Consider the following 16648-nt stretch of genomic DNA (forward strand, 5'->3'; position numbering starts at 1 on the left):
TCTCATTTATGTTATCTTCTTTAATTCTCATAGCAGCCATGTTGGTGGCCATTAGTTCTTTCCACAGTGGTGCATACATATGTACACAGACAATTTTAGGTGTACATACTGTTTTGGGAATTTTAAAGCCCCAAACATAAGTTTCTGAAGTCTGGATTCACAATTATGTGGTGAGGAAAAGGTAAATAGAGGTAGTGTCATATAGAAAAAGGACTGGATTAAGATTGGGAGACCTCCATTCTGATCTCAGTTCTGGGGCCTTTTTATGTTGATTTCTTTGGGGCTTCTATTTCTCATGTACACAGTGTGGGAGTTGGATTTAATTTTCTCTGTCTCTTATAGTTCTCATGCTAAATAAACCAGGAATCAATACCTAGTATGACTTCAACCATATAACATAAATATGTAGGAAGAAGGCAAGAAGGAACTATGCCACAATGTTTTCAGAGATTGCCTTTGGGTGGTAGGATTATGAGGGAGCACTAACTTTGTTCTTTGTTCTTTATGGCTTCTTCCAAATCTTCCATAAAGCGTGTATATTATATATGATCTGAAGAACGTAGTAAAAATTTTGAACCATTTGGTGAAGATGGCACTGCCTTTTTATTATATTATCTCCTTCAGATAGACCTCTGTTACAGCCACCAGACCAATGTAACACCTCACCTGAGTCTTCCCTACTTAACTATCGTCCACTCAGGTCACTCTGATGACACTGCCTTAGACATGCTTACTTGTTGCTTTGGGTGTTTTGGACTTTATGGTATATATGTGTGGTTTATATATACAACTAGATTAAAAGATTCTCAAGACTGGGGAGAGTGGGTCTCCTGCTTGTTTTTATTTGTTTGTTTGTTTACAGATGTTCTGGTACTGCCCATTGCAGGCACTTACAGTCACATGTTGACAGAACAAATGAATGAAATAGTATATTCCAATGTCTTGGATCTAGGAGTTTCTTCTATTACGCAGCCAACAAAACTGACAGAGCTTTGCATTAGGGGCTAAGGTAGGATTTTTAAAAATTATATCCAGTGGCTCCTGTTTTCCAGGAGCTTGTAGTTCAGCAGGGGAGATTATACACATTTATGAATGTCTGCAATTAAAAACTGTATGATGGGTACCACTGGAGTGATGGAAACTTTGGAGCACAGGATCTCTGAGGAGGAAGAATTTACTTCCAACAAGATATCAGGGAAATTATACCTGACATTTTTGGCACCTCACAAAACCTCTGGTCTCCCTCTGATTTCAGACACAGCTGCAGTGGATACTTCCAGGCAAACTCGGAGTCATGCTGACAGCATCCCACCTCAAGTCGGCACATGTATCTTTCTGCCTCAGGGCTTTCTGTAATGCTGTGGGAGCTGGCTTGGTCCATGTGCAAGAGCAGTTTGAAAGTGCGGGGAAGATACTGTTCAGTGGGGTAAGTCTCAACCAATAGAAGGTGGGGGCCAGGTGTGGTGGCTCACCAGTAATACCAGCACTTTGGGAGGCAGAGGTAGGAAGATCGCTTGAGCCCAGGAGTTTGAGACCATCCTAGGCAACATGGTGAAACCTTGTTTATACAAAAAATACAAAAATTAGCTGGGCATGGTAGTGCATGCCTGTAGTCCCAGCTGCTTGGGAGACTGAGGTGGGAGGATCTCTTGTCGTGGGAGGTGGAGGTTGTAGTGAGTCAACATTGCACCACTGCACTCCAGCCTGAGCAACAGAGCAAGACTCTGTCTGAGAGGCATCCCATAGCTTCTCAGGGATCTCTGTGGAATTTACCTCTCACTGCCTACAACAGTGATCTCAGTAGAGCACCCTTATATTGGCTTGTCCTCCATATCTGTTTTACTCTCTTCACTTCTTCACTCAATATCTGTACTCAAGTTCTTGTCTCAGGCTCTGTTTTTGGAACAACTTAAACTAAGGCAGAAGCTATTGTGGATTCAGAGGCATTTGAATTGGGCCTTGTTCACAGGCAAAGACAAGGAAAAAGGGGAGGTTTCAGTTACAGGTACATTGTAGAGAAGGCATGGGAGAGCACAGTACATTGGTTACAGTAGTAGTTTTGAACTTCTTCTTATCAAGATATGGAATCTGTTCTCTACCCCTTGAATCTGAGCTGGCTTTGACATGCTTTGTCCAATAAAATGCTGCAGAAGTGTGGCTATGTGAGTTCTAAGCTTGGGTCTCAGATGGCTCAACGCAATTCTGCTCTCATTGTCATAAAGCAGAAACTGCCATATTTGGAAACCAGGACTAGCCTGCTGGAGGATGACAGACCATGTGAAGCAATGACCAGCTGTCCCAGCTGAGGAAACTTCTAGACTTATAGCCTTCAGCCAGCTTAGCAGCTGACCACAGACATGGGTGAGCCCAGCTGGACCAGAAGAACCTCTCAGCTAAGCTGAATGCAAATTGTGACTTGAAGAACTGTATGTTTTAAGCTACTAAGTTTTGGAATGGTTTGCTACGCAATGAAAGCTAACTGATATATCCAGGGGAAAACTGGATCATCCTGATGAGCTAGAAGATGGCATCCATGGTGAATTGGGGGTACATTAGGCTTTGTATGCCACCCCAAAGATTTCAGCATTAATTCAGTAGGTAAAGAAGCACTGTGGGGCCAGGCATGATGGCTCATGCCTGTAATCCCAGCACTCTGGGGGACCAAGGTAAGAGGATCACTTGAGCCCAGGAGTTTGAGACTAGCCTGGGCAACAGAGTGAGACCCCATCTCTACAAAAAATTTTTAAAAATTAGCCAGGTGTGGTGGTACATGCCTGTAGTCCAAGCTACTTGGGAGGCTGAGGTGGGAGGATTGCTTGAGCCTGGGAAATTGAGGCTCTAGGGTGGGCTGTGATCATGCCACTGTACTCCAGCCTGGGTGATAGAGTGAGACTCTGTCTCAAAAAAGGAAACAAAAGAAGCACCATGGAAGAAAAGACTGGCTGAAAATCAAAGATTTGGGTTCCCTCTTCTGTAGTGTTGAGTTTTTGCCAGGGAGGGTCTACCCAGCCAGGGACTGTCTTGTCCCAGTTCTCTTTGCACATGACTATTTCTCTCCAGTGGGATGCAAATGGCAGGGGTGTGTGTAACCTTCAGACTGAGATGGCTAGGGGTTAGGTATAGGACACTCCAAGCTCTCCCTCTGTCCTATCTGGCAGTTGGATGATACCCAGGCAATCTTGCACCCACAGGATGGCAGCACCTCAAGATGGACACACGCCAAATTCCTGAGTCTCCCCTTGGAGGAGAACCTTTCATCAGAGTGGACTTTGCGTGAGCAAGAAATAAACTTTTATCATGTTAATTCATTGAGATTTGGTGGTTGTTACAGCATCTGGCATTACTTGCCCTGACGAATGTTGACACCATCACAGGAGTTTGAGTTGGGTATTGTATACCTCAGAAAAGTGATTTGGAGATGTAGGATTTAGCAGCCAAAGGCAGGGCAAAATGGCTCCTCCAGAGTTCTGGTACTAAGGAGACAATGACCTGGATATGGCTTTTGCTATGAAAGCAAAAAGGAAAGCACCAAAGTAGAGTGTCCTTTCAAGTTAGACATTTTCCTTCCAGGGTAAGAAACTGGTTAAATTGTGGACAGTCCTACCATGCACAAGAAAATATTTACGCCTAAACTTGTTTCCATCTGTTTGGTTGTTAGAAAGCTGGCTCTAGCATTTCAAGATTGGAATCTTCAAAGGCCAATTCTTCAAAAACAAACACATCCGAAGGTTCTTTTAAAGGATAATGATAATAATGTTGGACCTGCCAGAGAGGCACTGTCCCTTCTCTGAGTCTGGGATACATTGTTCCTTTCTGTCATGCACTACTGAGATCCTAATCTAAACAAAATGGATGCCACCATTTGGCTGCTTAGTTCTTCTTTGTGAGTGGACACAGGCCCTCCTGAGGAAACAGGATGATCTTTAGGAATTTTCTGGGGAAAGATTTAGATGGATTTCACTTCTGGTCACTCTGAGGGAAATTCAGTGCCTGTGCATGGGAGTGTCTTGGAGCCACATGCTTCTGAGAGAGACTCATCCCTTAGAATTGCTCCTTGAGACAACAAGCCATCCTTGGCACTTTGGAGCTCTGGCACTGCCACCAGTAACTTTGCTCCTTTGTGACATTGGTTGGCTTGGCCTAGCCTCTGCCCACCTCTCTCTGCCACACTCCAAAGGCCAGGTCTGTCTTAGACAGGGAAAACTTTGTAGGACATCCTTGACTCCATCTGTCTGCCTGGTAGGGTGTTTGCCTATTGCCTGTGGCCACACCAACAGACGCCCTGCTTACGGGTCCCCTGGTGTTGGCCTCTCCCCTGCTCCAGCCTGTTTGTCAAGTCTTCTTGGCCTCGCCTGCCCCAGCCAAGCCCAGATTTTGACAATATCCCAAGGGCAGCTGTATCTCTTCAGCTGTGCTTCATGGCGGCCTTGGAGTGCTTCCCACCCAGCTCCCAGAGGCCTCTGGAATGTTGAGAGAGAGCTTTGACCTAGACCTGGCTCACCTCACACCATAACTAACCAGTTTATTATAGCATGCAATAAACCTCAAACCAGCTTGACTCAGATTCTTAAAGGGCCAGTTCTGCCACCCATGTCATCCTGGCAGAAGCATAATGCTAATTTTATTAAACCTCTTTCTAACACTGAAATGGGCAAAATGTGTCTTCAGCATCCCACAGCATCCACTTTAGGCCTTTCAAGAGATGTGAGACTCCTTCTAGTATCTGAACAAATATGCCATAATTATAATTTTTTTTGAGACAGGGTCTTACTCTGTCACCCAGGCTAGAGTGCAGTGTTGTGATCACAGCTCACTACAGCTTTGGCCTCCTGGGTTCAAGCAATCCTCCTACCTCAGCCTCCCTAGTAGCTGGGACTACAGGTGCACACCACCACACCTGGCTAATTTATATATATATATATATATATATATATATATATATATATATATATATATATTTTTTTTTTTTTTTTTTTTTTTTTTTTTTTTTTTTTTGTGGAGACAGCATTTTGCCATGTTGCCCAGGCTGGTCTCAAACTCCTGGGCTCAAGCAGTTCACCCACCTCAGCCTCCCAAAGTGCTGGGATTACAGTCGTGATCCAGTGCACCTGGCCCGTAATTATAATTCTTATGTTTTTCTTCTGCACTTGTTTTAAGAACTGAACCTAAGAATAATACTGGGACTGAAATATTGGCTACCCCTATGATGGGAGGTTGGTTAATAATAATAATGATTATGGTAACACTAACCAAATGTTCTTTGAGTACCTATTACATGTCAGGCTCATTTAAGGATAAATGATGTACATGATCTTACTGATTCCCCATGATACGCTTGCCCTGTGAGATAGATATTATCCCATTTTATAGATGAGGAAACAGATATACAAAGGCCAAATAATTTGCCCAATTTCAGAAAATACAATACTTGGGTAGCCAGGCTTAGAATCCTGGCCATGTCATACTAGAATTTGTGCTGTTAGCTCTGTTATCCTGTATCTTGATTTGTGGCAGACAGGTTGATACGGTTTGGGTCTGTGTCCTCGCCCAAATCTCATAGCGATTTGTAATTCCCAGTGTTGAGGGAGGGACCTGGTGGGAGGTGATTGGATCATGGAGGTGGATTTCCCTCTTTCTGTTGTTGCGGTAGTGAGTGAGTTCTCACGAGATCTGGTTGTTTAAAAGTGTGTAGCACCTCCCTCTTCGCTCTCTTTCTCCTGCTCCACACATGTAATATGTGCCTACTTCTCCTTCACCTTCTGCCGTGATTGTTAAGTTTCCTAAGGCCTCCCAGCCATGCTTCTTATACAGCCTGTAGAACCATGAGCCAATTAAACTTCTTTTCTTTATAAATTACCCAGTCTCAGGTAGTTCTTTATAGCAATGTGAGAATGGACTACAGGCCCTAGGTGGATGGTTTTTCTGTCTTAATTAAATCTGGGAGCAATGATGGTAGAATTTTTTCTACACTGGAACAAACAATTGGGAATTATTTATTTATTCTGTTTAATTACACTAGGCAGTGTTAGCTCTTCATAGCAGAAAAATTCAAATAACTTCCTAGAATTTCAGAATATAAAATTAATACATAATTTTACCACCCAGAGATAACCACTCTTAACACTTGAATATTTTATTTAGTATTTATTTTCAATGTTTTCTAATATTATATTAATAATAAAAGTAATTTTAGAAAGTACAGAGAATCAAAAAGAAAGAAATCAAAGTCATTCCAAATTTTACTTTATTGCTGCTTTTCAGAGTCTCTGTGTGTGTATGTGTGTGTGGGGGGGGTGGTGTGTGTGTATCATAGTCCTTTATAATCTGAGCTTTGTAATTTAATCATATTTTATAAATGTCTTTCATCTAAAATAATCTGTATTAGTTTTCTATTTCAATGTAACAAATTACCACAAATTCAGAGGCTAAAAACAACACATATTAATTATCTTACAGTTTCCATGAATCAGGAGTTCAGGCACAGTTTAGCTTGATTCTCTGCTCAGAGTCTCACAAGGCTGCTAGCATGAGGTAGGTCAAGCTGTGTTCTCAGCTGGAGGTTTGACTGGGGAAGAATTCTCTCATCTAAGCTCATTTGGGTTGTTGACACAATTTATTCTCTTGAAGCTGTATGACTGAGGGCCTGGCTTCTTCCTGGCTGTTGAATGGAGGCTGCCCTTAGGTCCTGGAGGCCACCCACAGTTGCCTGCCAGGTGGCCCTCTCTGTAGGCAGTTCATAACATGGTGGTTTGTTTCCTTAAGGCCTGTAAGATAAGTATTATATCTCTATCTATATCATAATCTAACCACAAGAGTGACACCCCATCACCGTTGCCATATTCTATTTGTTAGAAGCAAGTCTCAGGTCCTGCTCACACTCCACAAGTGGGAGCATTACACAGGGCATGAACATGAAGCTACTCTAGGATCCATTTGCCATACACCACTTAGAATTGAGCCACACTGTTTCTGCTTTTGATATACTATTTAATGAATCCCTTATATTTGAACGTTAGTGTTCCAATGTATTTTTGTCATTTTAAATAAAACTGCAGTGATCACCCTATCACCCTTGTGGTTCAATCTTTGCATAGGCCCTTAATTATTTCTTTTTCACAAATTATAAAAGATGGATTTGTTGGGTTAAAAGTTCACATATTTTAGAGGCAATTGATAGTGTTGCTAAATTGCTCCCTAGATCAATTTCCCTGGTGGTGTAGGAGGGCACAGGAGGCATTTTAGCAAACTAACTGGAGTTAACATTTGTAAAGTGCTTGAATAGTCCTAGGCACACTGGAAGGTTATATGTACATATTAAGTCAAATGAATTTAAAAAAAAAATAATAATTGAGTTACTTCATCCTAACAACAACCCTGTAAAGTAGGTACTAATGCTATTCCCATTTTATAGAAGATGAGGCCAGAAGAGTAGGCATTAGGTGACTGACTTAAATACCAAAGGCCTGAACTGCATCCCAGCTTCTTCACTCATCAAGCATATGACTAAGCAAATAATTCTTCCTGTCTGAGTTTATTGTCTCCTTTGTCAAATAGGATTAACAGCACTTACACTACCTCGCATACATCAAGGGAGTTAATGCTTGGGCTGGTACTTGAAAGCTGTAGACCAGCAATTCTCACCTCTGGCTGCACAGTGGAATCATCTGGGGAGCTTTAAAAACAACAGATGCCTGGGTCCTGGCCCCAGAAATTCTGATGTAATTGGTCTGGGGCGTGGCCTGGGTATCAGGAATTTTTAAAGCTCCCAGGTGATTCTAATGTGCAGCCAGGGTTGAGACCCACTACTAGAGCCACCCACACTTGCCAGGGATTATTTCTGCATACAGCTGAGGAAGCAACATTCAGTTCTTGTTCTCTGCTCTGAGCTGTCAGGAAATGGCCTGCTAGGGTCAGGCTGGAATCAAACCTCTGTCTTAAACTCCAGAGTCAATTCAGTCTGCTAAGTTAGTTTGGGAAGCCATCAATTACCTGCTGTTTTACCCTCCAGTGTGGGTCCCTGGGCAGCGGGGCATCAACCTCAGCTGTGCTGGCAGGGCTGCTTTTCAATGGAGCCTGCTGTCACTGCTGCCGCCGCCGCTGCTGCTACTGCTGCTGCTATTTTTCTAGAAGCCAAAGCAGATCTTCACATCAGAGCTTCAGCTCCCTGCTGCTGTCAGTCACAGCTGCATGACTGAGACTGAGGGACCAGATGCCTGGCTGCCCGCCACTGGAGCTGGGTAGCAGATTTGCTGAGGTGTCTTTGGGGCCAGGCCAGCCTTCCAGTTCACTGTGAAGGCTGGAGATGAATTTTTCTGGGCAGCCAAATGCAGTTTGAAATGAACGTGATCAATCAAGGGAATGAAAGCCTTGGTCAAGTGGCCCCAGCATGACAGAGAAGGCCAGCACCAGCCTCTGCCTTTCTCCTACACTTGAGAAATTGGGAGAAGGTATATGTGTGTGCCATTTTGTTGAGGTCAAACACTACCCAGTGATTATGGGGGAAATGGTGGTGTAGAGAAAGACAAGGAAAAACATGGAAAACTCTTATTTCAGACAGGCCTACCAGGTGTCAGGCATTGTATGGACACGTTAAATGCATAATCTTATTGAAACTGAGTGATAGAACCACAAGAATTAGACATGGTTATCTCCATTTTACAGATAAATAAACTAAGCCTTAGAGAGGAAGCCTCCTTGTGAGGTCACATCACTAGCAAATGACAAAAGCAGAATTCATGCTTTTACCTGCTGGCCTGCATAGCACTTGGCTTTTGCATACCACCCTGCTTCTCAAATTGGGAAGGGACATTTTTGATACAGGCAGCTAGTTTTTTTGTGTGAGTTTCCTTGCCTCTCATTAGGATTGTTGCCATCAGGGCCCATCCTTGGCTCAATAGTGCAATATTGAAGATTACTTTTGTCATAGTCCAGCTTCTTCATTGAATTAATTTAGGCAATGTTAGCTGCTACAACAGACAAACCCCCAATTCTGAGGGGCCTAACACAATAGACATTTATTTCTTGCTCACATAAAGTCCAGCTGGCCATGTGAGGATGAAGGTTTTGCTCCATGCAGTCATGCAGAAATCCAGGTCCCTTCTGCCTGAGGCTCTGCCCTCCCCTAGAGCTTCAGTGTCATCCACTAGGTCCTCTGCCTCAGAAAGGCAGGTGGGGGAAGGAAGTATGGAGGATCCTGTAGGAGGTTCCACAGCCCAGGTGAGGACACAGTACACCTTACTTCTGTCCACATTCCATTAGCCAGAACTCAGTCACATGTCAATGCCTAAGCCAAGGCAGGATGGGGAATGCATCTAGCTCTGTGCCACCCAACAACCAGCACCCATGTCTTGGTTGGGGGGCCTGCCAGAATCTGCTTGGTCCTTGGGTACAGACAGCTGGAATTCCCAGGGACAGCCTCATTGGCAAAATGGCTGATGGGTACAGGGTATAAACTCCCCCTTGTCCCCTGATGGAGACACTATCTCCAGAGCATTGCTGCAGGATTAAGTCAAAGTTTTATCTCCACGGGGTTTTCCCTGATGCACCCTTGCTTGGCCTCCTTCCCTTCTCAGTGCCACTTCTAGACTCCTCAACTGGCTTTAATACAGATTTACCCACACCAGAGGGTAAAGCAGCAGGTAATTGATTGCTTCCCAAGCTAACTAAGCAGACTGAGTTGACTCTGGAGTGTTACACAGAGATTTGATTCCAGCCTGACTCTAGTGGGCCATTTTCTGACAGCTCAGAGCAGAGAACAAGGACTGAATGTTGCTTCCTCAGCGGTATGCAGAAGAGAAGGAAATCGATTTCAGTGAACATAGAGTAGTTCTGTTCACAACCATATATGCCCCTGAAGTATCTTCATTCTTGAGGCCTTACCTTCTTGATCTTACCTACACCCTCTCCAGAAACCCATCCTACACTTCATTTCAGTTCTGCTCTAATTGATAATTACCTTGTACCAAATTTCTGCCCATCGTGCATAGGTCAGGGCAGGAACACCAAGGGTACCCAGCCATGGCTCTGCTGAAGGTCTCTATGGGGCCACCTCACACCCAAGTGGCACTTGGGCTAAAGACCATGGGCCTCTCACAAGATCTCTGGCCCACCTTCTGCTGGCCCTTCAGAGGCAGGAGTCAATAATGGGGTGGCTGCCGGCCCTTGGCTTACCTCTTCATTTGACTAATGATGATGAATGTCAGTGTGTGACTCCAAAAGCCCCGACTGCTTTTCCTGCAGTGTCTCCTCCTCGGTGTATTTTCTTTCTTCCTTAGCTCTGCCAGCTTCAGACCCCAGGGAAATGATGAGTTTTACAGTGATGGACGGTAGGGGTTTTTCACAGCTGCTAGTTCTAAAATCCCAAGTCAGCAGGATCTGTGCTACCAAGACACATGATTTAGAGGCACTCCATTAAGACTGAAAATGTTCCCTTAGTATTTCCATAACCCTCTGTGATCAAGGACACTTATACCTTTAAATTTCCTTCAGAGCAAATATGGCAAGGAAGGGCCCAGTTGATGTCAAATGAGCATTCTTTTGCTATCTCCCTTTCCCAGGTGAAAGTGCTCCCAAATCCTTCCTCATTGGAACGCCAGGAGGAGTGGTCAGGACTCAAACCTGCGTGCCTTTTCCATGACACTTTTCAGAAACACGAGGGCCAGCCCAAGCAAAGTTTATCTGTGATGCTACTTTCAGTAGCTTCCAGGAGACCTATTTGCATTTTAGTGGGGAAGACCTTGGTCTAGAAAACATAGGGGGGCTCATTACCTTGCCAAGAATAGAGAGAAACAGGGCAGTTGCTGAGGGGAGGCACGCCTTGTGGCTTATGGCTGAACTAGGAGGCAAGCTGGTCCAGATGCCTGTCACCAGATTGTGTATGCAAAGGTCTGAGGCTCTTAAGCAAACTTCTCTTTTCTGCTCCATCTTTACCTAGTTGAGTAGAGGGACCCACAGCCTGCCAATACCAATACTCACTTTTTGCCTTAGGTTGAGTTCCCCGGAAGTAAACTCTGACTTCAGGCTTCATAGGAAAGTACTGATTTAAAGGTCAGTTGGGGAATGCAGAAGTGGCCCTGAGAAGAGAAGGAGGCCAAGCAAGGGTGCATCAGGGAAAACCCCGTTGAGATAAAACTGATTCAATCCTGCAGCAGTGCTCTGGAGATAGTGTCTCCATCAGGGGACAAGGGGGGTTTACACCCTGTACCCATCAGCCATTTTGCCAATGGGCTCCCTGAGCAATTTCAGATGTCTGTACCCAAGGACCAAGCAGGCTCTGGCAGCCTAGGGCAGCCAACCAACCAAGACATGGGCGCTAGCAGTTGGGTGGGAAATCCCACCAGCAACCATGTACAAAAATGGGGAGTGGCTCTGAGGCTAATTGTGTGGACTACTCATGGTCTCTGCCTATTCCTCAGTGACCTTGTGCCCAGTTGGAGGCTGCTTTTTTCTTTTGGAACAGCACTTAATATCACCTTTATGCTAAGAGCACAAAGTGAGTTTTGCCTGGATCCCAGGACTCCCAGGGATGGTTCGGGTAGGGTAGAGGCTTTGTGGTAAGTGTGGGGCTTCCAAAGCCCCTCTCTATATAGGGCATTGTTTGCCATGACATAAACTGAATACACAACTCGAGCAGAGGAGGGAGGATGGCCTGGGATGTAGAGCCTGATGTTAGAAACTTGGAAGAATACATTTTCAAAGGAAACTTCAACTTAATTCATGCACCTTTCACTGTGGGAAAAGGACTGGGATTTGACATCTAACACTTCACCGTCAGTTTTTAAGTTTGGCTGGCACTCTGGAGGTGGGAATCCTTGTGTGTGTGTGTAATCCACATTGACAGTGTCTAAGAAGCTGGTAATTATCTCCACCCTACCCCATCTGCAGTCAATGGCCTCTTGGACCCAAGCCCTGGGTGCCCCTCCTCAGTGCTCCCATAATGCCTTGCACAAATTTCTATTTTTGCCCAAACCACATTATTTTTAAATAATTTGTTTTTATGTTTGTCTTAATTAATAACTGAACCCCTTGAAGGTAGAGCCCATGTCTTATGTTTGTCCAAGCTCTATTGCCCAACTCAATGTATGGGTATAGCATAGATGCTTAGTATATATATGCCAAATGAATGAATCATGTAGCAGAACTGAAGAGTTACTAGAGAAAGAAACCAAAAGCATGAAGCTAGAACTATGACTAAAAAAGAGATGAAGGAATAGAAGGAACTGGAATAAATAAATCCACGAAACAAGGGTGTGGAGCACTAGGAAGCCTTATCCATGGCTGGTTGGAGAATGATTGACATGTGCACACCCTACAAACTGGCAATTTCATTCCAAGGCATACACCCTTGAGAATCTCTTGCATACATGTATGAGAGATGTGTGCAAGAACATTCATGAAAGTGTAAGAGCCCCAAATTGGAAACAACCCATGTGTCTGCCCACAATAGAATGGATAAATCAGTTGTGGTAGATTCATATAATGTAGTACAATACTGCAGTGAAAATGAAGGAACTATAGCTACATGCACCAACATGGCTGAATCTCAGAAATGAGATGTTTGATGAGAAGAATCATAGAGGGAGTTATGCAGTATGATTCCATTTGCATACAGTTTCATGAAAGGAAAAAGGATACATGCATAGGGTGATAAAAAAAATAGAAAGCAAAGCGGTGGGGAGATTAAGACACATTAAGGATAATGGTTACCTCTGGTGGGGTGGAGAGGGGGGTTCAATTGTAGATGGACATAAGGGGTGCGGGGGCTTCTGGATATGGTAAAGCTCTACTCCTTAGGCTGGGTAATGGTACATGGGTGTTCATTTTATTGCTTTTCTTTAGGGTATGAATACGCGTATGTTTTATACATTCTTTTGTATAATATATACACATTTTTATTGATACTTTAAGAGAAAAATAAAAAAAGAGAAAGTTCTGAAGCATCTCTTCTCTCAAAAATTTCGTGCAGATAACACTTCCTAATAGGAATGGGGCTATGGAAAGCAAAGGATATTCTACAGGAGCTCCCTCAGCTGCTAAGAAGTCAAGCTACACATTTCTCTGAGGGTCACTGGGAATTCCTTCCCTTTTGGAAGCTCAGGGTGGAAGCAAGGGTGGGAGGGGAGATTGGGATTAAAAAGTATTATTTCCATGAAATCAGACACCTTGCCTTCTGGAAAACCATGAGTCAGCAAACTATGGCCCACAGACCAGATCCTGCTGGCCTCCTGTTTTTGTAAATAAAGTTTTATTAAAACACAGCTGCGCTCATTCATTCACCTATTGCCACTGGCTGCTTTCATGCTGTAGCAACAGTGTTGAGTAGTTAATACAGAGACCATATGTGACCCACAAAGCGAAAATATTTACTGTTTGACTGTTGAAGAAGTTTGCCAACCTTGTGGTCATCCAGTCACCGATCCTGCAGTGTGCTGAGGCAGTGGTGCTCAAACATGAATGTGCACAGGAATCACCTGGAGGTTTGTGAAAATGAAGATTCTGACAGTGTGCCAGGGATGGGACCTGAGACACTGCATTTCTAACAAGATCCCAGGTGATGCTGATGCTGCTGGTCCATGGACCACACCTTCAGCAACAGGATGCTTACTGACGATGGTCTCTCGGCTCTCATTCATTCCATAAACATTCATTGAGTATCTTCAGCATGTCAGGCCCTGGGGACACCGAGCTGAAATTGAGGTAGCACCTGAGCTTGAGAAGCTTTCATGGCAGACAAAGTCCTCCCCTTTGCCCTATAGTAAAAAACCCAGGAGCTGAGTCTTCCAACTTTATTCACTATTGGCTACAGGAGGAGACAAAGGATTCTGGAAAGTCCTTCTTCAAGACAATCTCTTGGCTTCTAAACCTCTTGCCTGCTGCATAATCCGATTTTGAATGTCAAAAGCCGAATATTACTTTGGATTTTCTGTCTACATTCCCTAAAAGCCGAATATTACTTTGGATTTTCTGTCTACATTCCCTCTGTAGCAAAATCTCTCTCTCTCTCTCTCTCTCTCTCTCTCTCTCTCTCTCTTTGAGACAGAATCTTGCTCTGTCTCCTAGGCTGGAGTGTAGTGGCACTATCTCTGCTCACTACAACCTCCGCCTCCTGGGTTCAAGCGATTCTCCTTCCTCAACCACCCAAGTAGCTGGGATTACAGGGAGCCGCCACCATGCCTGGCTAATTTTTGCTTTTTTTTTTTTTTTTTTTTTTTTCTTTTAGTAGAGATGGGGTTGCACCATGTTGGCCAGGCTGGTCTCGAACTCCTGGCCTCAAGTGATCCACCCTCTTCGGCATCCCAAAGTGCTGGGATTACAGGTATGAGCCACTGCACCTGGCCCCCTCTAGCAAAATCTCAATCTCCCCTCACCCTACCACACCCACTTCCACCTCCTAGCAAATAGGTGCCTTGGGCTAATCAGGGCAAAGTCACATCTTTGAGAAGGCACAGGAGAGATGCACTGTAAAATTGTGGGGAAAAAAGTTGTGCTTGTGGCCTAACAATGAGGCAGCTGAGTGTTATACATTTAGGTTGCTTTGCCCATGGTTATGTCTCAGGGGTTCCCATTCCCCAGCACCTGTGAGTGTTGGCTGATAGCTCATAGCTGCTCCCATCTCTGCAAGCTGTGCCCCGCCCCTACTCATTCACAGCTCCCAGACTAACAAATGACTGACTGGCATGGGGGTATAAAAGCCTTGCCCTGAGGTTTCAGTAACTTCATTGTGCTTTTATGCTTCCCGTGGGCTGCTGTGGGATCAGGCTGAAGCAAGTCTCCAGTAGAGACCACATGCTTTTCTTTCTTTCTTTTTTCTTTCTCTCTTTCTTTCTTTCTCTCTTTCTTTCTCTCTTTCTTTCTTTCTTTCTTTCTTTCTTTTTCTTTCTTTCTCTCTTTCTCTCTCTCTTTCTCTCCTTCCTTCCTTTCTTCCTTTCCTCCTTTCCTCCCTTCCTCCCTCTATCCCTCTCTCCCTCTCTTCCTTTCTCTCTCTCTCTCTCTCTCTCTCTCTCTCTCTCTCTCTTTCTCTCTTTCTTTCTTTCTTGACAGAGTCTGGCTCTGTCACCCAGGCTGGAGTGCAGTGGCGATCTTGGCTCACTGCAACCTCCACCTCCCAGGTTCAAGCCATTCTCCTGCCTCAGCCTCCCAAGTAGCTGGGACTATAGGCGTGTGCCACCACGCCCAGCTAATTTTTGTATTTTTAGTAGAGATGGGGTTTCACCGTGTTGGCCAGGCTGGTCTCAAACTCCTGACCTCAAGTGATCCACCCACCTCGGCCTCCCAAAGTGCTGGAATTACAGGCGTGAGCCACTGTGCCTGGCCAGAACCACATCCTTGCTTAGGCTTTCCCCACTGCCCCATCCTGCTCCCTTTCAATCAATCACTTGAACAGAAATCCCTATCTTAGGCTCTGCTTCTGGGAAACATAACCTTAGTCCTACTTAGGGTTAGATTAATACCAGCTGTTTCAGTTTTCTGTTGCTGCCTTAACCTGCTACACCAGGCCTGTGAATTTGGGAAATAAGTAGAGAGAAACCTAAAGTCAAGGGGTGTCCTACCTACAGCTATTATGACTGAAAAAATATCAGGAGTTGGGGGAGAAGTTGCCCTGGATCTCGGCCAAGAGTGTGTCCGCTGTCAGTGTCTGGTCTCAACTCTACAGGCCTAATCCTCCAGAATGAAGGAGGAACAGACATTTGGAACTCCATTAAGGGTTTACCTGCCAAGTGGATGTTGCAAAGGCACAGGTGTAGGAGAATGGAATGTGGGTATGGGGATTGTCCTTTGGAGATGAAACTGTTAGCTAAAAGTACGAAACCCCCATAAGTAGATGTAGCCACAGAGGAAGGTCATGGTTTATGTTTTTGGTAAATAGAGGAGACATCTAAGTGGAAGAAATAAGCAAGGCCAAAAACCCAAGAACATTTTTTTAAATGTAATATTCTGAAATGCACTCATGGCCTCACTTTGCACAGTAACACACTTACCATTGGGACTTTGACCATGTAACCTTGTTCATTTATGTGGTAGGGAGCTTTTCTGCCCAGCTAATCTTTCATTCTTCCAGTCTCCTGGTTTGAACTGCTCCATTCTGTCAAACCAAAACTGTAAAAAGAAGAAAAGCACAGAATAAAAAGCTGAGCTGAGATGCTTTTCCTTTCTTTGCTGATGACTGTGAATTACTGTGGTTGAATTATAACTCCCTCTGGGATAGATGGTAAATGATGAATGGGAGCTGCAGTGCTAGGCTGACATCTTCTGGAAGGGAGTTGGTTGCCAAGACCATTAGGAAGTCCCTGTGAGTCCCTAGCCCCCTTGTCTTTAACTTTGCTACGCTATAGGCATAAAGGCATCTCACCACAGACAGGGGCTTTTGAAGTCTTTGGATAGGCTGGGCGTGGTGGCTCATGCCTGTAATCCCAGCACTTTGGGAGGCCAAGGCGGGTGGATCACGATGTCAGGAGATCGAGATCATCCGGCCAACATGGTGAAACCCTGTCTCTATTAAAAATACGAAAATTAGCCGGGTGTGGTGGCGCGTGCCTGTAGTCCCAGCTACGTTGGAGGCAGAGGCAGGAGGATTGCGTGAACCTGGGAGGCAGAGGTTGCAGTGAGCTGAGATCATGCCAGCCTGGCAACAGAGCGAGGCTCGGTCTCA

The 16648-nt window shown here is 44.6% G+C and overlaps 1 long non-coding RNA gene across 1 annotated transcript; it reads left to right on the plus strand.

The window, feature by feature from the left end:
• The first annotated feature begins 1254 nt into the window (after nucleotides 1-1254).
• On the plus strand, nucleotides 1255-3302 carry LOC144338480 (uncharacterized). The gene is made up of 2 exons (XR_013412695.1): nucleotides 1255-1426; nucleotides 2226-3302. It is a non-coding gene; the product is annotated as an uncharacterized LOC144338480 (long non-coding RNA).
• The last annotated feature ends 13346 nt before the right edge of the window (nucleotides 3303-16648 follow it).

Source organism: Macaca mulatta, chromosome X, assembly GCF_049350105.2.
Source record: "Macaca mulatta isolate MMU2019108-1 chromosome X, T2T-MMU8v2.0, whole genome shotgun sequence".
Lineage (NCBI taxonomy): Eukaryota > Metazoa > Chordata > Mammalia > Primates > Cercopithecidae > Macaca > Macaca mulatta.